Source organism: Panthera tigris, chromosome C2, assembly GCF_018350195.1.
Source record: "Panthera tigris isolate Pti1 chromosome C2, P.tigris_Pti1_mat1.1, whole genome shotgun sequence".
Lineage (NCBI taxonomy): Eukaryota > Metazoa > Chordata > Mammalia > Carnivora > Felidae > Panthera > Panthera tigris.
Window position 1 is genome coordinate 101,927,516 of NC_056668.1, and position 24,667 is coordinate 101,952,182.

Genomic DNA, 24,667 nt, shown 5'->3' on the forward strand with positions numbered 1-24,667 from the left:
ATCCACAACAACTTTGGCATCATGGAGGGACCCATGACCATAGTCCATGCCATCACCGCCACCCAGAAGAGCATGGACAGCCCCTCTGAGAAGCTGTGCCATGTTGGCTGAAGGGCTGTCTAGAACACTATCCCTGCTTCTACTGGCCCTATTAAGGCTGAAGGCAAGTTTATCCCTGTGCTGAATGGGAAGCTCATCAGCATGGCCTTCCATGTCCCCACCCTCAACATCTGACCTGCCACCTGGAGAAAGCTGCCAAAGACAATGACATAAAAAAGGTGATGAAGCAGGCATTGGAGGATGCCCCCTCAAGAGCATCCTGGGCTGCAGTGAGGACCAAGCTGCGTCCTGCGACTTTAACAGTGACACTCTTCCATCTTCAATGCCGGTTCCGGCATTGGTCTCATTGACCCCTTGGTCAAGCTCATTTTCTGGTATGACAATGAATTTGGCTACAGCAACTGGGTGGTGGGCCTAATGGTCCACATTGCCTCCAAGGATTAAGAGCCCCCTGGACCATCAGTCCCAGCGAGAGCAAGAAGAAGAGAGAGGCCCTCAGCTGCTGGGGAGCCCTTGCCTCAACTCATCTCCCAACACACTAAGAATCTCCCAACCTCTCTACACAGTTTCCATCCAAGACCATCAATAAAAAAAAAAAAAAAAAAAAAAAAATTAAGAGATGTTAGTAAAAGAGCAAAAATAACACATACTTGTGATAGGGATAATTTTTTTAAAAAAACTTAAAAACTAGTTATATGAGAAGGTAATCAAACATCTAGAGCACTGACAGCAAAAAGAAAGGGCAAATGTAAATAAATGTATTCTGAAATGAAAATGAGAAATATGTACAGATAAAAATAAGATGTAAAACTACTAAAAGTATAAAAATATGTTAAGAGTATGAATTTCTGCTTTTAGCTATGAGGGAGTAAGAAGTATCAGACTCAATGTCCCACTGTGACCAGAGAAAAATCTGGACAAAATTAAATATAAATAAATATATATAGTGTTGCAAGCACTAGAAAACAGACATGCAAGACTATGAAAATAGGAAGGTGGAAAGTAAATGAGGTGACCCATACTATCGCTCTGACTTTCAGCAATTTCTAGACTGCTAGTGCAGGGTTGGTTAACACAGAGAGAGTGTGAACTCAGTGATATTAATGGATTCAAGAGCTGGAGACCGGAGTTCTGGGGCCTGCAGAGGACAGAAGTTGTGGAGTTTGAGAGAAGGAGGGAGCTGTCAAGAAAGAGTGCCTGACATCTGCCAGAAGCCTTCTTGAGACTTTACTGAATATGAGGCCACATGCTTACAAGGTATAAAAACTCTGTGAAGCCAGGCAAAGGATAGTTATGGTGCTCTCAGCTCAGTAATATCCAAGGTTCCAACAAGTTGACAGACTTCTGAGTTCTTACCAGCCAGAATTAAGAATCCTTAGCAATCACCTGAGACATTCATTAGAGAGCCATAAGAAGTGACACCTTGGTAATTTGAATTATCTCTGGAGTGAAAAGGTTATGCAAGTTGACCTTAATACATCTTTAAAATATTCCCTCGAGGGATCAAACCGATTCCATAACTTGGCCATTTGACAAAATAAAAGCAAACAATCTATTAGAAAGGACAACAAAATCCCAATATTCAACAACATACTGACCACCATAACTACAGTTGAAGACCACAGGCTCCCCTATAGTAACTGATGGAACAAGCAAGTATTAAATTTGTAAGGATATAGGCGACTTGAATAACACTATCAACCTCCTTGGCCTAATTGATATTTATAGAACACTCTACCTAACAATGGGAGAATACACATGAAATATTCAACAAAATAGAGTATATGCTGGGCCATAGACAAGCCTAATAAAATTTTTAAAGTTTACATCATACAGACTATGTTTTCTGAACATACTGGAATTAAATTAAAAATCAAAAAGTAAAGTAAAAAATACCTGGAAATACTCCATACAATTGCGTTTTCCACAACAATTATTTTCAAATAATCCGCAAGTCAACAAAATTAAAACCAGATATTATGTATATAGTAAACGGTATTTTGATAGTGTTGTATGACAGGTTGTGGCTACATTTGTGGCAAACACAATATAATATATGGAGTTGTTGTACACTGACTGTTGTACACTTGAAACTAAGTAACACTGTGTATCAACTATATTTTAATAGAAAAAAAATGTTTGGTAGAATTCACCAGTGGGAGGAGGGGGAGTTGAAAAGAAAGAGATATATGGGAATAAAGGAAAATAAAAATATAATGTATGAAAACTGTTAGACTGCAGCTAAAACAGTATTTAGAAAGAAGTTTGAATATTTAGTAGCTTAAATTATAAAAATAAAAAAATTGAAGTTAATAACTAATTTTTCACCTTAAAAAGCTAGAAAGAAAAAATCAGATTAAAGCCAAGTAAGCAAATTGAGGAAAATAATAAAGATACGAGCAGAAATCAATTAAATAGAAAGTAAACCAACAATAATTCAAGGAAACCAGAAGATCATTGAAAAGATCAGTAACATTGGTAAACTCCTAATCAGCGTGATCAAGAAAAAGAAGTACACAAATTACGAGAATTATGGAAAAAAGAGGAGATATCACTATATATCTTAACAGCATGGTAAGGATAAACAAAAAGGTATATTATAAACCAGGTAATGGCAATAAATTTGACAACTTAGATGAAATAGACAAATTATTTGAAAGAAACAAAACACCTAGCTTGCTTAAGAAGAATTAGATATCCTGAATAGCCATACAGCTATTAAACACACTCAATGTGCAGTTAAAAATCTTCCGAGAAAGGCAAATCCAGGCACAGGCAGTTTAATAGTGAATTCTACCAATCATTTAAGAATGAAAACAATAACAGTTCTATACGAACTCTTTTACTTTTTAAAATTTTTTAATGTTTATTTATTTTTGAGACAGAGAAAGACAGTGTGTGGGGGTGGGAGGGGGAGAGAGGGAGACACAGAATCTGAAGCAGGCTCCAGGCTCTGAGCTGTCAGCACAGAGCCAGACGTGGGGCTTGAACTCGTGAACCATGCGATCATGACCTGAGCAGAAGTCGATGCTTAACTGACTGAGCCACCCAGGCGTCCCCAAACTCTTTTAGATAAAAAGAGGGAAAGCTTACCAGCTAATTTTATAAGGCTAACATTTTCCTGTACCAAAAGCAATCAGATTATGTAAACAAAGGAAACTGAAACTAGTTTCTATCATGAATACACAAGCAAAATTCTTTTAAAAATATTGACATGTCCAACACAGAAATATGTAAAAACAGTAAAATATTATGACAAGAAAGATTTATTCCAGGAATGCAAGGGTTTTTTTTTTTTTTTTTTTTAGCATTTAAAAAAATCAATCAATATACTTCTCTATTTCAAGAAAATAGAAGAGAGAAAAACCCCATCGTCATTGCCATTGATTCAGAAAACGTCATTTGACCAAATTCAACATCTATTCTTGATCAAAATTTTCAGCACACTGGAAATTGAAGGAAATCTTATCAATCTGCTAAGGGACATATGAAAGCTACTGCAGGTTGTTTCATATTTAATAAGGAGCAAGGCAAAGATTTCTACTCCCACCACTTCTTTTCATACATTTACTGGATGTCCTAGCCAATGTAATAACAGAAAAATGTATCAAAAACATATGTAAAGAAAGAAATAAAACTGTCTTTATACCTAGATGATACAATTATGTACATAGAAAATCTTGATGATCAAAAATCTATCAGAATAAATACGTGGGGGCACCTGAGTGGTCCAGGTGGTTGGGCTCCTGGTTCTTGATTTCAGCACAGGTCATGATCTCATGGTTTGTGAGATCGAGCCCTGTGCTGGGCTCTGTGCTGACAGTGTAGAGCCTGCTTGGGATTCTGTCTCTCCCTCTATCACTCTCTCAAAAATAAATAAATAAACAGCTAAAAAGAAACTATAAATATGTGAGTTTAACAAAATCAGTGGCACAAAGACAATATATATAAATCAATTGTGATCTTACATCCCAGCAATAAATTATTGGATATATAAAAATAGTTTATATTATTTAAGAGTATCAAAAACAGGAAATAATTAGGGATAAGTTTAACAAAATAAGTGCATACCTATACACTGAAAATCACAAAATATTTTTGAGAGAAACTGAAGAATTAGTCAAGGAAGACATATCCATATTTATGGATTGAAATACCGAATATTATTCTGACCCAATTATTCCCAGAATAATCTATATGTTCAATGCAAATCCAATTAAAATTTATGCAAACTTTTTTAGTAGAAATTAATGAAAAATTGAAACATATAATAATGCAAATGACCTAGGCTAACCAAAATAATTTTCTTAAAAAGTCAAATTTGGAGGACTTAGTATAAAGCTACAATAATAAAGTGTGGTTTTGGTGTATCTATAGACATGAAGACCAATGAAACAGAAAGCAAAATCTTAAAATAATGTAACACAATAGTCAGATTGAATTTTACTGATTTTTGATGAAAGTGTCTATGTGACTCAACAGAGTCACATTCCTTTCACCTAATGGTGTCAAAACAACTGAATGTCTGTATGTAAAAGAAAATAAACCTCAAGTTCTTGGTAATATTATGCACAAAAATTGTCTGAATATGGATCATAGACTTAAACATATAAGCCAAAACTATGAGACTTCTAAATGAAAGTATTTCAGGGAAAATGTTGAAAAACCTTTCAATAAGCAAGAATTTCTTAGGATACAAAAGCATGAATTTTTAAAGAAAAAAAGCTGAGCAACTGGAATTCGTGAAAATGAAAATCTTTTTGAATGATACAATTAATTTTATATACTGATGAACAAAATGAAAAGGTAATAAAAGTACTTGAAGAAAATAATTGTACTACATCTTTTTGACACAAGACTTGTATATAAAAGGCATAAGGAATTTTTACAATTCCATATTTAGAGGACAAGAAACCTAACAAAAAAGGGCAACATATTTGAATAAGCACTACGCAAAAGAAGACACAGAGATAGACAATAAACACATAAAAAAATATTTGACATCTTTAGCCACAGGGATATGCAAATTTCAAATAATAATCAAATATCAATACACAGCATTGTCTTTGAAAATTTTAAAAACTGACAACTGTCATTTATAATGCAAAGAAACTAAAATCATCATGCATTGCCGAGGCCAGGGGTTATAAAATGGTACATCTACTTGGAAAACAATTTGGCAGCTTCTTAAAAGGTGAAACATAGAACACACAACATGCATAAATACCTATATACATACAACCCAGCAATTCCAGTCTGAGAAATTCACCCCATAAATTGAAATGCATACCACACAACCATGTACTAAATGTGTCTCCTTATAATCGATAGGTTAATGGCCTAGACCTCCATGTGGTGATATTTGGAGTTGAGGCCTTTGGGAGATGATGAAGTTTACATGATGTGCTGAGGGTGGCACTCCCAAGATGGGTGCGTTTGTAAGCTGAAGAGACCCCAGAGCCTCCTGTCTCTCCACATGCTTGCACCAAGGAGTGGATATGAAAGCACACAGTTTAAAGGTGGGTTCTACAAGCCAGGAAAAGGGCCCTCCCCTAGAACTAAATCTGCCAGCATTGATTTATCTTTATCTTGGGTTTCCCAGACTACACAACTATGAGAAATAATTTCTGTTGTTTAAGCCACCCAAGTCTATGGTATTTTATTTTAGTGGCCTGAACTAAGACACATGCAAATCTTTATATCATAAAGCACATAGCGGCCTTATTCCTAGTAGTCCTAAACTGACAACCCTAGATGTCCAGCATCATGTGAAAGAACAACAACAACAACAAAAAAAATGGTGCTATACCCATTTCATGGAATACTTAGCCATAAAATAAAAGAAAGTACTGATACACATGGCAACATGGATGAATCTCAGAATCACCCAGAAAGAAGCCAAATACGAGAGAACACATACTTTGTGATACAAATATGCAGTTCTAGAAGAGACAAATGGATTTGGTAGTTACAGAAAACGCTTCAGTGGTGGCCTGGGGCCTAGGCTGGGGTGGGATCTGGGAGGGTTTGACAAACAAGGGCCAGGCACAAGAGAATGTTTTTGGTGTGAGTGAATGTTGATTGTGGAAGAGGTTATACAGAAGTGTGTGTGTATGTGTGTGTGTGTGTGTGTGTACATGTGTATGTGCATGTGTGTGACATGACTCATCAAATTATACACTTGAAATAGATGTATGTATTTTATATAAATTATATCTGAGCATTAGTATAAAAATCAAAATTAAAATGTTAGAAAACCAACGTTAAATGGAAAAAAAACATAAAATGCAAAAACTTATAAAATAAAAGAATAAGTGTAGGTGCACCTGGGTGGCTCAGTCGGTTAAGCATCCGACTTCGGCCTGGGTCATGATCTCGTGGTTCGTGAGTTCAAGCCCCGTGTGGGGCTCTGTGCTGACAGCTTGGAGCCTGGAGCCTGCTTCGGATTCTTTGTCTCCCTCTCTCTCTGCCCCTCCCCAGCTCATGCTCGCACTCTTTTTTTTGTCAAAAATAAATAAACTTAAAAAAATTTTTTTAAAAGAATAAGTGTAGAAAAGAATAAGAGCAGGTAAATAGATTAATAAATAACAAATTGAAATGGTAACCAAAGACCAACTCATACACCAAAGAGGCCCAGACTTAATTTTATAGATATAAGTATATACTCTTCTGAAAGTGTAAAGGTGTACGTAATTTCTGTCTTATTTCAGTTGTTACAGCAAATCATAAAAAACAAGCATTCCCAATTTATTTTACAAAACCATGGCCACCTTGATTAGCAAAGTGGATTGGGAAGTACAAAGAAAATAAATCACAGGCATACTTTGTATGGAATCACAGAAGTAGAGACTCTCAAGAAAATATGATTTCCCTTATACCTAACATTTCCGTTATACATAACAATTATAATAGTATTAGAAATAATGACAGAATGGGGTTTATTAGTTGCTTATATTTACAAAGGTGTGGAATGATTAAATTTGGTCACTAACATGGGGCTTATCAGCAATAAGATAAGCCCCACAGATTTTGGTCCAATTTTCCCAGGACAACCTCATGTCTGACTCTCAGAACAGTGAGGAAGGGCCAGTGTTCCTACAACCCAGTCTCCCTTTACCCAGCATGTTGTCCACATCAAATAAAGCCTGATGGTAAGTGCTGGTGCTACTCACTATCCATTCATGGCTGTCATGTTCTTCCCTGTCTTTTTGGTTGCTACTCTCCAACTGCTCTATAAGTCTGTTTTATGCAAAAAGGCAACATGAACAGTCCTGCACGTCCAATCAGCTTTGCTCCAACTTGTGCTTGACAGACAGGACTTTCCCCAGTTCATTATGTTGTCAATTATCAGTGGTGGCCTTGAAATAGAGTATTTCTTGTCCTTCTTGAAGCACCATCAACTCTCACCATACTGCTGCCCAAAATTAGTGGGACCATCTGAGTTACCTCTTTTCTTGCCTCACTGCAATGTGCTCCCCACTTCTTTATATGCTCCCCAAATTCCCTTTCAGTGTAATATAAACCATGTGTTTCTGTGGGCATTTGTTATTTGCAGGGCATATTGGACCCTTTCTTAATTTCAAAATATAGGATGTTATCGCTACTATTTTGCATCTTTTTGTTTATTTCTGTATGTATTGGGGTGAGTGATGGTATAAATTTCTACTTGTGAGACTTTCTTTGCGGTCACTCTGCTGATATATATGTTGTGTTTATGCACTTGTATTTATAAGTATACTTGGGCTATAGAGAGTGTTTATTCCTCTTATTCAAACTAAATGCTATTTTTTCATAACTGCATATTTTCATAGGTTAATAGAAATCAAAATGTTAATCTACCATCAATAGGTATTTCAATTTAGATTTTCCCCCATCATAAAGATGAATGGAATTGAATCCTTTACATTCTTAATCAAGTACATACTTTCACAATATAATGATTCAACAATTCTATGCATTACTCAGTACTCATCAAGATAAGTGTACTCTTAACCCCTTTATCTATTTCACACACCCACACCCACTCATCTCCTGTCTGGAAACCACCAATTTATTCTCTGTATTTAAGAATCTGTTTTTGTCTCTTTTTTGTTGTTGTTGTTTATTCATTTGTTTTGTTTCTTGAATTCCACATATGAGTGAAATCATATAGTATTTGTCTTTCTCCACCTGACTTATTTCATTTAGCATTATACTCTCTAGGTCCATCCATATTGTTGCAAATGGCAAGATCGCATTCTTTTTTTATGAGTAACATTCCATTGTGTGTGTATACATACACACACACACACACACACACACACACACACACACACACCCTTCATTCATCTGTGGATGTACATTTGGGTTGCTTCTATATCTTGGCTATTATAAACAATGTTGCAATAAACATAGGGGTGTATATATCTTTTCAAAGTAGTGTTTTGGTTTTCTCTGGTTCTAAATTCAGCCTCTTAACCCCTTCCCACAACCACACATGCGCATGCACACACACACACACACACACACACACACACACACACACACACACCGTTTGCTTTCATGTTTGCTGTGTCAGAATAAAAAGGGATATGAGTATATTAGTTCCTGTGACTGCTGTAATAAAGTACCACAGACTGGGTAACTTAAAAGACAAGAAATGTACTCTCCTATTTTTTATAGAGGTCAGAAGCCTGAAATCAAGGTATTGGCAGAGTTGTACCTTCTCTGAAAGCCGTAGGGGAGAATCTTTCCTTCCCTTTTCAGCTTTTGGTGCTGTTGGCATTCCTTGGCTTCTTTGGCTTTTGGCCGCATCACTTCAATCTCTGCTTTTGTCTTCATATTGCCTTCTCTTCTTCTGCCTGTGTCTCCTGTATTTGTCTCAAATCTCCCTCTACTTTTCCATTACAAGGATACTTGTCATTGAATTTAGGGTCCACTGTTATAGGGTCCAGAATTATCTCATCTCAAGATCCCTAATCACATCAGAAAAGATCTTTTTTTTTTTTTTTTCAAATCAGGTAACATCTGTGATTTCTTGGATACTTTTTGGAGTTCCACCCTCCCACCATTTTTTTAACTTTTAGTGAGAAAGAGGTCCTTGCATTGTGCCAGGTTGGAGATTCACACTGAAGGCCCAGCAAATCCCAGATTCAACATATTTCTCTACAGGAAAATGGGAGAATCATAAGGTATCTTACTTTCTCTTCTCTTGTTGACATTTAGCTTATGCGTATTTCCAAGTCCTTTTTTCACAATAAAGCTAATTTCTTTAATCAGGCCCATGTGTTGTTTGGGAATTAATGGTAGATATCCAGAAGGGATACCTGTTTCACTACAACAATGCAATGTAGCAGATTAGTTCAGGAGACCCATTTTAAATGCTTATCACACACATGTAGTAAAATACACACTTATATTTCTAGAATAACATGACTATGCAGCCCATAGACCTAGGAAAATGATGGCATGAAAACAAACACAATGCATCCTAATAAAACATGAATTCTTCAATAATCTTACATTGTCTCTTATTCTCCTGCTGCTAGTGAGGAAATCACTGTTGCATGATAGGTTGCAACCACCAACTCCAGACTTTTCCTAATGTGTAAAAATCCAGCCAACAGCTGACCTCATATCTCTCTCATCTTACTTGGAAGTAAAGAATCACAATTAAATTACATATATTCCAAATAATTTTTCCATAGTGAATCATGCATCTGTTACATTTATTTTTTTGCATAGGCTATATGCAGCATAGAAAATAGAAGTTTAACAAAATAAATTAATAATTAATTATATCAATATCATCCAAATTTAAACAAAATTGAAGACTTGAAAGTAAATTTCTCAGAAGTATGCTTAATGTTTATTACAAAATATGTTTTATTATGAATAATGTTTTATTATGGGGTGCCTAGCTGGTTCATTCAGTTAAGTGTCTAACTCTTCATTTTGGCTCAAGTCATGACCTCAAGGTTAATGGGTTCGAGCCCCACGTTGGGCTCCTGATGGACTGCATGGAGCCTGCTTGGGATTCTCTCCCTCCCTCAATCTCTGTCTCTCCCCTGCTCATGCTCAAGTACTCTCTCTTTCTTTATCTCTCTCTCAAAACAAATAAACATTTAAAAGATAAATAAATAAAAATAAGTAATGTTTTATTATAAAATGAGAGAGCCTATATTTTCTTAAAAAGACTAAACATCATTAGGGGCGCCTGGGTGGCTCAGTTGGTTGAGTGTCAACTTCAGCTCAGGTCATGATCTGGTGGTCTGTGAGTTCAAGCCCTGCGTCGGTCTCTGTGCTGACAGTTCAGAGCCTGGAGCCTGCTTCAGATTCTGTGTCTCCCTCTCTCTCTGCCCCTCCCCTGCTCATACTCTCTCTCTCTCTCTCTCTCTCTCTGTCAAAAATAAATAAACATTAAAAAAATTTTTAAAAAGAATAAACATCATGGAAGATACAATGGAAGAGAATCATTTCATTGTTTAGATTGGGATTGACAATCAATGGCCATTGACTGTTTTTAAACAGTTGATGGAAGAGTTTTGAAATTTTAAAATGGTTGAAATAAACAGACAAAAATATTTTATGACACATAGAAATTTTATGAATTTCAAATTTGAGTGTCCGTAAATAAGAGTTTCACTGAATACAGCTACACCCTTGGGTACACTTATGGCTACTCTCAAGTTCCAACAAGAGTTAAATGTTTGTAACAGAGATGATAGGTGCTACAGAACCCAAACTATTTATTGCCTTACCTTTATAGAAACATTTTTCTAACCTCCAGGGTAGATGATTGAACCAAAAACATACTTTCCCCAAACGAAATATATCTACATGTCATATATGTATCATAATTGTTACAGTCTCCATCTTCAGCAGTCTATGCTAACGGTTTCCATCTCTGTTTCTCTCTGTTTCAATTTCTTTCCAATTTCTTTCGTAACCTTCAGTGACTTGCTAATGACTAAGAAAAAAGTGTAAATTCCCAAGCCAGAACTTTAAAACTCCTAAGTCTAGCACTAACCAAACTTCCCAGTTGGAGCTCCTATGTCATAAACCACCAAATCCAGACAACTTGTTCCATTACTCATCATCCTCCCAAATCTAGAGAGTTTCCATCCTATTCCTGCTCCTGATGGAAAGCCTACCCGTTGTCCTCTGTCCCTGATTCAAAATCTTCCCTTTCTATTTAATCATTTTATTTCACTTTAGAACAAAGTTCATTTCTCCTATTTTTTTTAATGTTTATTTATTTTGAGAGAGGTGGGGGGCGGAGAAAGAAGCCGACAGAGAGAATCCCAAGCAGGCTCTGTGTTGCCAGCACAGAGCCATGCTCAGACTCATGACCTGAGCCAAAATCAAGAGTTGGACACTTAACTGAGTCACCCAGGTGCCCCTCTCCTCTTCTATTTTGGTAATTTTCATGGGTGACATTCTGCCATGTATCATACTTGTCTCATTTCTTTTTGGCTTTAAGAACTCCAAATGTTAAGTAATATTTTGGAATAGCTCCCCATTTTTACAACATGCACCCCTAACCTACAAATTACTGCATCTCCCTCCTATAATTAGGTGCCATTTCTCCTATAACTTGGGTTTTTAACAACTCTACACAGTGTTTTTCAAGTTATAAGTGCTTGATTTCTTTTTATTGTATCTAGAATATTCTAAAACAAAACAGTGATGTAGAAATCAATCTATACTTAAAAAATGTTGATTATATGAACCATGTGTTATATTTTAAATTTTTGAAAGATATGAGAAGCAGAAAAAGAAGGAGGGAGGGAGAGAGGAAGGGAAGAGAAGAGGGAAGAAGGGGAAGAGGGAATAAGAGTTAGATAATGAGAGAGAGAGAGAGGGAGATTGTTGGGGGTACTGAGAGAGGGACTGAGGGGTGGGGCACTCGAAAGCAACACCAGAAAATACCAATAAAGCCCCTGGACTGACATCTGTGTTCCAGCCTAGTCTCCAGATCTCTGCTGAATGAAATGGTAGAATCAGTGCTGTGGCCATCTGTACCAATTAACTGAACACTAATGTTCTTGCTGCAGCTGATGGCTGAGACCTCTGCAGTACAATAAAGTATCTGAAAATTCTATTTGCCATTTTGCAGAAAGGGGTAGGAAATATTGATCAAGGCTATAACATCAGGGCTCATTCAATTCAAAGCAATAGAGAGACATGAAGACAGCAAATATTTTCAACTAAAGAATAAAGGGGTTGGTTGTGCATCAGATATGCATAATTATGAACAGTTGCTACCTTCTTAATTGGATGACTGGGAAAAGCTTTTTAGCTATAGGCATCCAACTGCCAGGGTCAGAATTGTTCACTGTGTACATTGATGTCTGATGAACAATCTTCATACCCATAGCTCCTGCTATGTGTAAAAGCACTCACCTTCAGACTCTCAATAACAAAAGCCAACCAGCCTTAATTTACACTGTGATGAGAAGTGAGAAAGGAGCATGTCTCTGGCAAATAAGAAAGATAACTTTTTCCTTAACACCTGTGACAAATTGAAATCAGCTAAGTCACAAAAAAGGTCATCTTGTGTTATTTCCTGAAGGCACAAGTTTCTGAATTTATATCTACTAATTAGATATAGTCTATACAAAATGCTAACTCAATTTTGGTGCCAATTAATTCAGAGTTGTGTATATTTGTACGAAAAAAATTATTTAAGTCAGTATACTATACCAGGCTGTCAGAATACTATGTAAGCTGATAAAAATATACATTTTTATCATTGGCATCATTGAAGCCACAACAGCCAAAGGAGCAACTGCCTTTGGAAATTGGACCGAAGCTAGTGATCCAGGGAGAGCACTGGTATTTTCATGCTCCTGTAGAACTGGTCTTCATTTCATCTGAAATTATCTGGATACTCCTAGTCAATTTCACACAGTCCACGGTGCACCATATAGCTGCCTGTGTCAGCCATCCCACACTGGTTTTTTTTTTTTTTTTTTTTACAGCAACTTTCTGTAACAAAGTAGATTTTATCCATCAAATAGGAATCATACAGTAGGGAAAAATGCAACTTTCAGAATAGGATGAAGAAGGCATTTCTTCCAACGTACCGCTACATTGGGGAAAAAAAAACTAGGTTAAGATTTAGCTTACTTCTCAGATAATACACTGCAGCAAAATCAGCAGGGAATTTATGTCTGCCAGAGCGTAGTTATAGTGACAGATATAGATACTGCAATCTGCTTTCTTTCTAATTGTTCTGTCATTCAAAACATTTGTGTGAAGATTAAGAAAAAAAAAAGATGATACTTAAGTACGGGGAAGGCTGAGATACAAAGTGAAAAGCAACCTTATCCCCCAGTTGCCTGTTTCCTACATTCTTGCCTTTGTGTCTATGAATTTCAATATTTGTTAAGTACAACTATGTTGAGCTATAATAATAGAGTCTTTCAAAATACAACGGACTAGAACATGAGTCGAGCCTCCATGTTTTATGATGCTATTTCCCGAGGCAGCTCAGCTTACTGCACCACATCTCGCCCCAGTTTCAGCATTAGAAGGAAATATTAAGAATTCCATCATTGCCTGAGAGGTGAAATACATCTTTGAAGGCTGCATAAAGGCAGGAATGGAAATATTATAAAAACTTTACCAGAGAATTATAAGCACATTCCATATTTGTGTTTTCAGGTTTAAGAATAAATGGCTGAAAGTCTGTTTCGATAGTAAGTTTCAACAAACATTGTCATGCAAAGGCGTTAGATATAATGTGGAAAGTCATATTATCTTTCTAATTATAATTTGCTAGGCAAAAAACATGCGACATACAAAAAAAAGCAAAAGAAGTTTAGCTAAATCTAAAACTAAATTATTAAATCCTTCCTTATTTGATACCCTACTAAATGCAGTTTTCTTGAACAGCATGTACTAAAGCCCTATGTGATAGTGGTAAAACAGTATGCGTAATTGGTCTCCTGCATCAATATCTTAAAGCTATTAAAATTATTATGTATTTTTTAATTTCATGCAAAACGTCAAAGTCTCAACATTAGAACAAGATTTTCTACCATACTGTAAATACCATGAGGGTGAAAACATTTTTTAAAAATATATTTGCCCCTGATAAACATGAGTGGCTCAAACAGTTCATTATATAAAATAAATATATGAGCATCTTTAAGAATATCTTTAAAACCTAAAATGGTAATTATTTTCAGAAATAAAAATAACAAAAAGCACTTTTAAAATTTCTGTGCTTGCCAACCTTTTATTTTTTGCAATTCATAAAATGAATTCTGGCAATTTCTTTTAAATGATTTTATTGCTGGTTATACTTCAAGATATCACACTTATCCTTAAATTGCCAATTTGCTGTTATGGGTTGAGTTGTGTCCCCCTGGAATTCACGTGTTGAATTCTGCACCTCAGAATGTGACCTTATTTGGAGATAGGGTCTTAACAGAAGCAATCAAGTTAAAATGTCATTAGGGTGGACTTTAATCCAATATAGCTGGTGTACTTTTAAAAAGGACAGACACACATATAGAGAGAATACCATGCGAAAACAAAAGCAGAGATCAGGGTGATGTTTCTATAGCCAAGAGACACCAAGGATTGACAGTAAATCACCAGAAGCTGGGGAGAGAGATGGAACAAATTCTCCCTAGCAGTCCAAAGAAACCAACCCTCAGACACCTTGATCTTGGACTTCTAGCCTCAGGAACTGAGACAATAAATTTCTGTCATTCCATCCACCCAGTTTATGGTACTTTATTACAGCAGCCCTAGCAAGCTAATGCTAATATTAGCAAACTAACAATCTGCATAAAGTTGGTTTGGTGGTTCTTTCTCAGGAAATACCATAATTATTCACAGCATGCCATGAATATTACATTATTTTGTTTAATAAGAAAATACATTTTATTTTAAAACACTGGTATCCTTATAAAAAAAAAAGTTTACAAAGTGGATTTTCTTGCATATTTAACAGAGATCTTCTTCCACCCTAAAAAGTTCTTCAGTGAATTTTTCAAGAACATTAATAAATAACAAAAATATTTTTCAGTTTTCAATGAATATAGGTTATAAGTCAAATTTACATGTGTAAGAAATGACATGTTTCAAGGACTCTTTAAATTCTCTGGTTAAATGGAATAAGGACAGTTTCTTCGGCAAGTGGGGCTGGGAAAACTGGACAGCGACATGCACAAGAATGAACTTGGTCCACTGTCTTACACCATACACAAAAATAAACTCAAAATGGATGAAAGACCTCAATGTAAGACAGGAAGCCGTCAAAATCCTTGAGGAGAAAGCAGGCAACAACCTCTTTGATCTTGGCCACAGCAACTTCTTACTCAACATGTCTCCAGAGGTAAGGGAAACAAAAGCAAAAATGAACTACTGGGACCTCATCAAAATAAAAAGCTTCTGCACAGCAAAGGAAACAATCAGCAAAACTAAAAGGCAACCGACAGAATGGGAGAAGATATTTTCAAACCACATATCAGATAAAGGGTTAGTATCCAAAATCTGTAAAGAACTTATCAAACTCAACACCCAAAAAACGAATAATCCAGTGAAGAAATGGGCAAAAGACATCAAGTGACACTTCTCCCAAGATGACAGCCAGATGGCCAACCAACACATGAAAAAATGCTCAACATCACTCATCATCAGGGAAATACAAATCAAGACCACAATGAGATACCACCTTACACTTGTCAGAATGGCTAACATTAACAACTTAGACAACAACAGATGTTGGTGAGGATGTGGAGAAAGAGGATCTCTTTTGCATTGTTGATGGGAATGCAAGGTGGTGCAGCCACTCTGGAAAATAGTATGGAAGTTCCTCAAAAAACTAAAAATAGAACTACACTACAATCCAGCAATTGCACTACTAGGCATTTATCCACGGGATACAGGTGTGCTGTTTTGAAGGGACACATGCACCCCCATGTTTAGAGCAGCACTAGCAACAATAGCCAAAGTATGGAAAGAGCCCAAATGTCCATCGATGGATGAATGGATAAAGAAGATGTGAGATAGATATATATATATAGATATATATATATAGATATATATATAATGGAGTATTACTCGGCAATCAAAAAGAATTAAATCTTGCCATTTGCAAGTACGTGGATGGAACTACAGGGTATTATGCTAAGTGAAATTAGTCAGAGAAAGACAAATACCATATGAGGACTTTAAGAGACAAAAAAGGTGAACATAAGGGACAAGAAACAAAAATAATATAAAAACAGGGAAAGGGACAAAACATAAGAGACTCAAAAATATGGAGAACAAACAGAGGGTTACTAGAGTGGGTGTGGGAGGGGGGATGGGCTAAATGGGTAAGGGGCACTAAGGAATCTACTCCTGAAATCAATGTTGTACTATATGCTAACTAATTTGGACGTAAATTAAAAAAAAATAATAAAAAATAAATTCTCTGGTTAGTTGTGGAAGTCTAACTTGCTCATGAGTTTAATTTTTTTTAATTACCATGGGCTCATTAGGCAAATACACAGTAAGAATCTTTTGTAAACTGGCAAGAACTATTTTAAATATAAAATAACATAAACTAAAATAAATAGAAAATTACTATATCTTACATTTATAAAAGATTTTGTGATTTAAAAAAATAAGTCCTGGATCATCATAGCTTTATGGGGCAATATCCTAGGCGGTATTTTTGCAAATTTGACATGTCCAATTGACCAACACCTGGAGGAAATAGATATTAGACTGTTGTATGGGACAGCATTTGGAAAGAAGGGAAAATGTAATACAATGTCCTGTTTTAGTGATTTTTATCATTATATACTGCTATGGTGTGTATGTACTATATGAAAATAAATCACGCTAGTACTTTAAATCAAACCGCACCATAAAGTCTTTTAAGGAGACTTCGCAGAGATCTGTGTCATCATTGCTAGCTTTGTTTAAATTTTAACATCTTCAAATTAAATACAATTAGGAAATATTTGCTTACTTTGCTCAAAGGTCTCACAAGCTCAGCATAATCTTTTTAGAACACAAACTCAACTTTCTACCTTCCTCTTTGTCTCTGCTATGCAATGCTTCAATGATGATATTTAACCTTTTAAAATGTTTCTTGTTAACTACTCATTCTGTGTGTGTGTGTGTGTGTGTGTGTGTGTGTGTGCATATGTTACATATCTCACCCATGCTTAGTAAACTTTGCCTACAGATCTGTAGCAATGATTACTCATAACTTAAATGTCCAGTCCAGGGCACATAACCTCAAGTTAGAATATGTTTAAAATTGGGGCGCCTGGGTGGCTTTGTAGGTTAAGCGTCCGACTTCAGCTCAGGTCATGATCTCACAGTTTCTGGGTTTGATCCCTGCGTTAGGCTGTGTGCTCACTGCTCAGAGTCTGGAGCCTGCGTCAGATTTTGTGTCTCCCTCTCTCTGCCCCTCCCCAACTTGCGTGTGAGCACTCTCCCTCTCTCTCTCTCTATCTGTCTCTCTCTCACAAAAAATAAAATAAAATAAAATAAAATAAAATAAAATAAAAATAAAATAAACATTAAAAAAATAGAATAGGGGAATCTGGGTGGCTCAGTCGGTAAAGCATCCGACTTTGGCTCAGGTCATGATCTTAAGGCTGGTGGGTTCTCGGCCTGGGTTGCCCTGCGTCCCTCTCTCTCTGTCCCTCCCCTGCTTGCACTCTGTCTCTCTCTCCATCAAAAATAAATAAACATTAAAAAAACTAAAAAGATAGGATATGTTTAAAATAAATGACTATCCACTTATAAAGCTGAAGAACTAAAGTGCATGTTTTCAGAAATTTTATTTAAAATAGTTTATTATTTTTACAATTACTCTTCCTTTATCATTAATAACTTTGAGAAATATTTGGGAATCCAATTCAGATGACATGTCACCATTAATAGTAAGTATGCATTGTTCAAAATATTACCTAAATATTTATTTTTGTTATTCAAAGATTTGAAAGTTATTGCTCATATTTGCCTTTTAAGTGTTATTATTTAATATGTAAATGCAAACTGCAGTTTGTATATTATAAAAATATATTTTGGGGAGTGTTTTACATAACATAAACTGTCTTTAGTAATGAAAATTTGTATTTTCTTTCACCTCAATTAAAATGAAAAACTAACTCTCCAAGGTAGATCTCAGTCGGAGCGTGTTTTTTATGACCTCCTGCAATAAGTGAGCATAATGATGAAAATGGAAAACTCTAGAATGCCCGGATAGAGTCCTCTACACTGGCGAAAAATAATTTTTCTCCTCAACTGAAAGTTTATGAATAACATGTTATGCAGAAGTTCACACTTAGTCACTGACACCAGTGAAACCTTGACTGCCTATACAAATAGCTATGTCAGTGATAAAGCAGCTTCTGTGGGCAACCTTGTAGCATTGTTACAGTTAAAATGGCTGCGAAATACGCAAATTTGCTCTGCGGTGAATACTCTGAGAAAAAGTCCTCCATAGCTTAGGAGCTTTCTCCCTGCTGTCCTATGTAGCATAAGTGAACTGGCCACAGTAGACTGGCAAATTCATCATCACATCTGCCTAACACTTTAGATTATTGTGAGATTTTCCTGCCCTTGTTTTCATTTTACCTGATACAACATCACAGAAAAACAGAAAGATCTTAGAGCTCCTTTCTTGCTCTTTTCTTTTGTGTTTCCTTTATTTTTCCGCCTTTCTGACATTATTAATGCCTCCTATCTGTAAGGAACTTATTTTATATTTAATGTTAGTGAACATATGAATAAACATACTAAGGGTTGGCATATAACAGAATCACAAGTGGAAACAGAATAACAGAAACATAAGTAAAAAAAAATGGTTTATATACCACACGGCACAGGTGTTGTTTTCCAGTATTGGAAGTATTCCACGTTTCTAAATTTTCCAATTGCAAACTCCTAGCACTGTCCTGAATAGATAAGTTCTTACAGTTTTAAAGACTACCATAAATTTATCTAAGTGAATGAAGACATTTTCTACTAAAGGATAATGTTTAATTGGGAGTCCTTTGCTCTGGAAATATTCCCAATTCACTGTAAAGGGAATTTCCTGCTTTCAAAATGTAATACTGTTTTGATGTTCAGCAAGCTAGTTTCGCTCATATTAATATTAATGAATTTGAGATCAGTTTTGCACCTGGAAAATCAATAAAAAGCATAAATGCATTTCAATACGAAGCTTACAAGAACATTCTGTGGCATATAAAAGCAACTGTCTAAAGATCAAAATATGCCAACTGTTAATTTGTTGTACTGTATAAAGTAGGCATTCACAGTTCTTTGTTGTTCTTGTTAATAATGTTGCCATTACAATATTATGATCTTTCTCTGAACACTATAGAATTGGTATACAATATGTACTTTACAAATCATAAGTGAACATTAAAGATCAGATGAACACAAACCAACTCTGTAGAAAACCAAAGATCATTACATTGAGCTAGGGCTCAATCTAGGGCCCTAAGTTCCCACTCTAAATGATTTTCTATTATACCTTTCTTAGCACTCAGAGTGCAGTGGCCGTATCATTCTGCTAACCTCTGCCTCTAGTGCTTAATAAAAAGCCTAACTTAGAGTCTGTGTTCAATAAATTTATTTTTTCAATTAATTTGCATGAAATTGGATAGTACATAACAACAAATGTTTGAATGAATAAATGAATTTTGAATCAGTTAAAAAGTCACACACTGATTAATCTTAGTTTTATTAGTGCCATTAATGTCACTTCAGTTAACTTAAAAAATAAATATTATAATTGAGTTAAGTTATAAGATATCAATATTAATGATTATTTTATTTTAAAATTCATTTAATTATACTTGGTATGCACTAAAATCTTGCTATAAAAATGATATGTGCCTTCAGTTGACAGAAAATAATTTTTAATTTGAATAATGAACGTCTACTTCATTGATCTTGTCAGTTCACGTGCTCTATAAATTTTTTGGAAGTATACCAGCTATAAGTGAGTATAGACAACATGTCCATTAAATTTTCTTGCAAATATATTCATAGTCAAGACATAGAGGTATTGATTTTTTTTTTAATTATTGACTTTCAGAAATACGGAAGCTTTTAATTGGATGATAAAGCAAAGTGGGAAGCACTGGTTCCTGAAGAAGTGCCTGGAGATGAATACCAATGGCATCGATTCATTTCAGGTTTAGTGCCTGGAACAGCATTAGAATCAGACACACACAGATCTAACAGGAAGAGGCAGGGAGGGGCACAGCCATGAATCAGCCCTTGCGATTATTAAAAGATGATCACTAGAAATTTACAAAAGTTTGAAACTAGGTTTTCAAGTACCAGATCTTCATTAGCATTTTAAGCAGAAATCTAATATTCTACCATAGCCATTCCCATTAAGGAGGACTATTTCTCAGAAAGAAAGCAGACCGTGGGCTGCACAGCTGTGCTTTAATGCAGACTGGGAAGGAAAGGAAGGACGAGGTGCCCTCTCAAAGTTGCTTGCTAAACTAAAATTCAACTCAACCCTGATTTTTTTTTACAGCTTGCATCTTGTTAGCTTAATTGAGTTCCTCCTTTATTCCAGATAAGCAACAGAGCTCCTCTCTCTCTTTTTTCCATCAGTGAGTTTCAGAACTTCCAAGTTCCTATTTTATTGCTTATTAAATGTTTGTCAAATGAAGAGCTTGCTCAGGCCTGTTAATTGGCATGGCTTCCCATATCCCGTCACGTTGACTCGGCCAGAAACACAACAAAATAAAGATCTGTTAATTAGTTGTGTGAGTCTGTTACAAGTGATTTCACAGTGCAAATGTGCACAGAAAACATTGAAAATGCTTTTCCTTTTCTTCTTTTTTTTTTTTTTTTAAATCTTGGTTTTAAAAACGTTTAATAGACACCAGGGATAAAAATATAATACAATAATTTTATGAAGCTTTGCCAAAATTGGTGAGATTAAATACATGCAGGATATTATTGAAGAGAGTTTATATGATTTAGAAAAGATAGCAATTTAAGCAGAATTATGCAGAGATATAATCTTTTAAAACCATAGCAGCTATGTAAGGTGAATTCAAAAGCAATTCATTATGTGAAAAATAAGAAGGGAAATAAACAGCACTCCCAAGAGCTCTGCAAATAATACTAATAATTAGAATAACAAAGTTTCAATCCCCAACTTTTTTCTGCAATAATATAGTGAAATTGATGACAATGCAGCAGAACGGAATGTGACCCAAACATCTCTTGATTCAATTATCCCTTGCCAGTGTTTATGGCTTCTCTGGAATAGCGGTTCCCAAAATTCTCATCTCTGGCAGCTGGTGGGCATCAATGTGTCAGAGATTATATTTTTTAATAAATAATTTCCTTTTATTTGAAATAGAAATATCTTCTGCATTTTCCTCCTCGATTAAAAAAATGCAGGTAATCTGGCTTTCTAAAGCCAGATGGCTTTCTAAAACTAGAAGCTAGGATGAAAAATCCAGTAAGAACAACCAATGGGTATTTACAGTATGTGAGGCACTACCCTACAAGTATTATTATCTAATGTTTTATTAATCACATGTTACTAACATAGAAACTAAAACTCAGAGAGGATAAGTAAGTTGTCCAAGATCACACAGTATGGAATTGGTATTTGAATGTATGTCTGCCTAACTCCAATAATGAGAGCTCATTTTATTGAGAATTTACTATATGCTCAGTGATGTTCTAAGAACTTTACATGCATAAACACATTAAATCTATACAATAATCCATTGAGATAGGAAATATTATTGCTTCTATTTCACAGATGAGGAAACCGAGGCACCTGAAGGCAGTAACATCCCACCTTTATATATTTCATAGAGACAAGAGCCCACATATGAAGAAGAATCATCGCTAAGCCATCTTGCTCTCCAGACACTCATGTTTTCACTACTATAGCATTGTGAAATAATTGACAGTTTAAACTTTTTTGAGATTCAAAACACTTATTTTCAGGAACATTTGATAGTGCTGTAGGTAGAGCTGCTTATGTAGTACACTTTAAGTGGCTCTTTTTTAAAAAAAATTAATGTTTATTCATTTTTTAGAGACAGAGACAGAGTGTGAGCTGGGGAGAGGCAGAGAGAGAGAGAGAGAGAGAGAGAGAGAGAGAGAGAGAGAGAGAGAGACGCAGAATCCAAAGCAGGGTCCAGGCTCTGAGCTGTCAGCACAGAGCCCGATGTGGAGCTCAAACCCATGAACTGCTAGATCATGACCTGAGCCAAAGGCAGACGCTCAACTGACTGAGCCAATCAGGCGCCCCTAAGGGTCTTTTGAAAGACTCAAAATATATAAATCAGACTTTTAGTCTTACCTCCTTCTAAAAGCCTTCAGAATATAGCAGAAAAAATACAGATTTTGGTGCTTATATTTAAAAAAGAACTTCAAAAATGTCTTCATTTGTCTCCTTCTGCCATTGCTCAACTATAAATTAATTTTGTTTTATCATCTTTTAATATATGCATCACTCAAACCAAAAAGCTCAAGGATAGGGGGGGTAGAGGGAACTCGATTCCAAGACTTTATATTATTTCATATAATTATCAACATTTTCTTCTCTCCTCACTCCCCAAATTCTATCAGTGGCTATTTTTACCTTCTACATTTTACAAATTGTAAAATTAAATCTCAAAGAGTTAGATAATTTATTAAAGTCACTGAATAAAATAAAATACCTTATGCACCAAAACCTATGTTTCTTCTACTATACCCGGAAGCCTCTGAAACAAAGGCAAGACTACCAGCCTGATTCACATAGGAAATGAGTAGAGACCTTTTTTTTTTTTATGTTAAAGTGAAATCCTTAAAATAATAGGAACTCTGATGATTATAGAGCAGGAGATAACTTTAAAAGGAAGTTATGAGGTGCCTATTCTCCCATTTATTTAAGATTTGTGTTTACTTAAATGTTTTGTTCCATGATAGTGTTACTTAGTTGTATTATTGTCTTTATATTTTACCTCATCTCATTTAAATTTCACGACAGCTTTGTGGAAAGCCCAGTGAGATATATATACAAATGACCCAGCTACACTGCATGAAGGACCTCTCTGAGATCATGATAATGTATATGTGTCGATATTGATTTGGGTTACACACGTATATACATTCATCAAAAATTTCATAAACTTACAGCTACAATTTATGTATTTGCCTATAAAATTTAACTTCAGAAGAGTGAAAACGGTCTATAAATAAGTGTTAAGCTTTCAATAATGATATACATGTGAGTGATTTTAAGGGGAAATATACTCAAGTCTGCCACTTACTTAGTATATAAAATATCATGAATTGATGGATAGACTGAGGGATGGATAGAGTTACAACAAAGCAAGCCTAGTGAAATTTTAAAGATGTCTATGTGATGAATATGTGGATGATCACTATAAAATGCTTTTGACTTTCTGTATATTTAAAATTTTTCACAAATTAATGATGGGGGATCCCATTCTTCAATGTGAGAAAATCTAGTATGAGATTTCTCTGCTCAACAGTTTATTAGCAAATTTTGCACTCAGATGACGGAGACTTGTGATTTCTCAGGAAAACTTTTACGCAGTGTCTGGGTTCTCTCCTGGTTTTATTTACACAACAAAAACCATTGGCTCCCACTGTTCCAGGTGCTGCAGATACAAGGGGAACTACAGCAGGCTCACCTGCATATAACTTCCAATCTAGTGCAGGGGATAAGTGTTCATATGGATGCTCCGATAAGAGCAATGAGGATGACAGCTTCCTCCATAAGACCTCACTTGGCTGGGATCTTCAGGAAAGCTGTCTGCCAGGCGTCTCCTGGTCTGAGATGTGCCATAAGGGTAGGAATTAACATGAACAAAAAGTCCAGGAACTTGAGGAAGCACAGCCCATTTGAGGCATAGAAAGGCAGTCAAAGTGGCTGGACTGGCAGAAAGCAAGTGGAAGAGATATGCCAGATGGAGCTGGAGAAGTGAGTGGGGATCTGGCCCTTAGGCAGGTCATGCTACTTAGTTTATACTGCCATATCCGACACTTAAACAGCCTTTGGGAATTTAATATCTAGACAGATTCCATGGGATTCGGGGTAAGTGACACCACAATGAGTCCACATTGCTCATACCCCTCCAACTCCAGTTTAGTGATTAATTACTTCTACGGAGATAAGTTGTCTCTGGGTCTAAAGGCAGTGGTATAGAGGGTTCAGGTGAGAATTTTTGCCCTCCCAGAATCCAGGACGGCAAGAGCTGTTCCTCCTGTTCCCAGACCTTGAAATGAGGCAGGAGACTTGCTGTTGAGAATTCTGAAGTAATGATTAGTGTGAGTTTGAGATAGACAGAGAGAGAGAGAGAGAATCAACAAATGAGAGTGAGTGAATTGTGTATGAGAATTTGTGGACCCCAGGGGGAAAGCCTCCACTCACCCCACAATCTGCCTTTGGGAAACTATGGAAAGGTGCCCACTTCGGATGGATGCTTAGAAATAAAGCATGCCCTATGGGCAAACAGCTTGGTAGCCAGATGGTGTCGTTTGTGTGTAGAAAACCATGTACCCCTTTTTCCAGGTGGACATAGCCCAGTCCTGGTGTGCAAACTCTGGGATCCGAACAAAAGCCAGGCTTTGGCCTGGATTTTTTTTTCTTTGC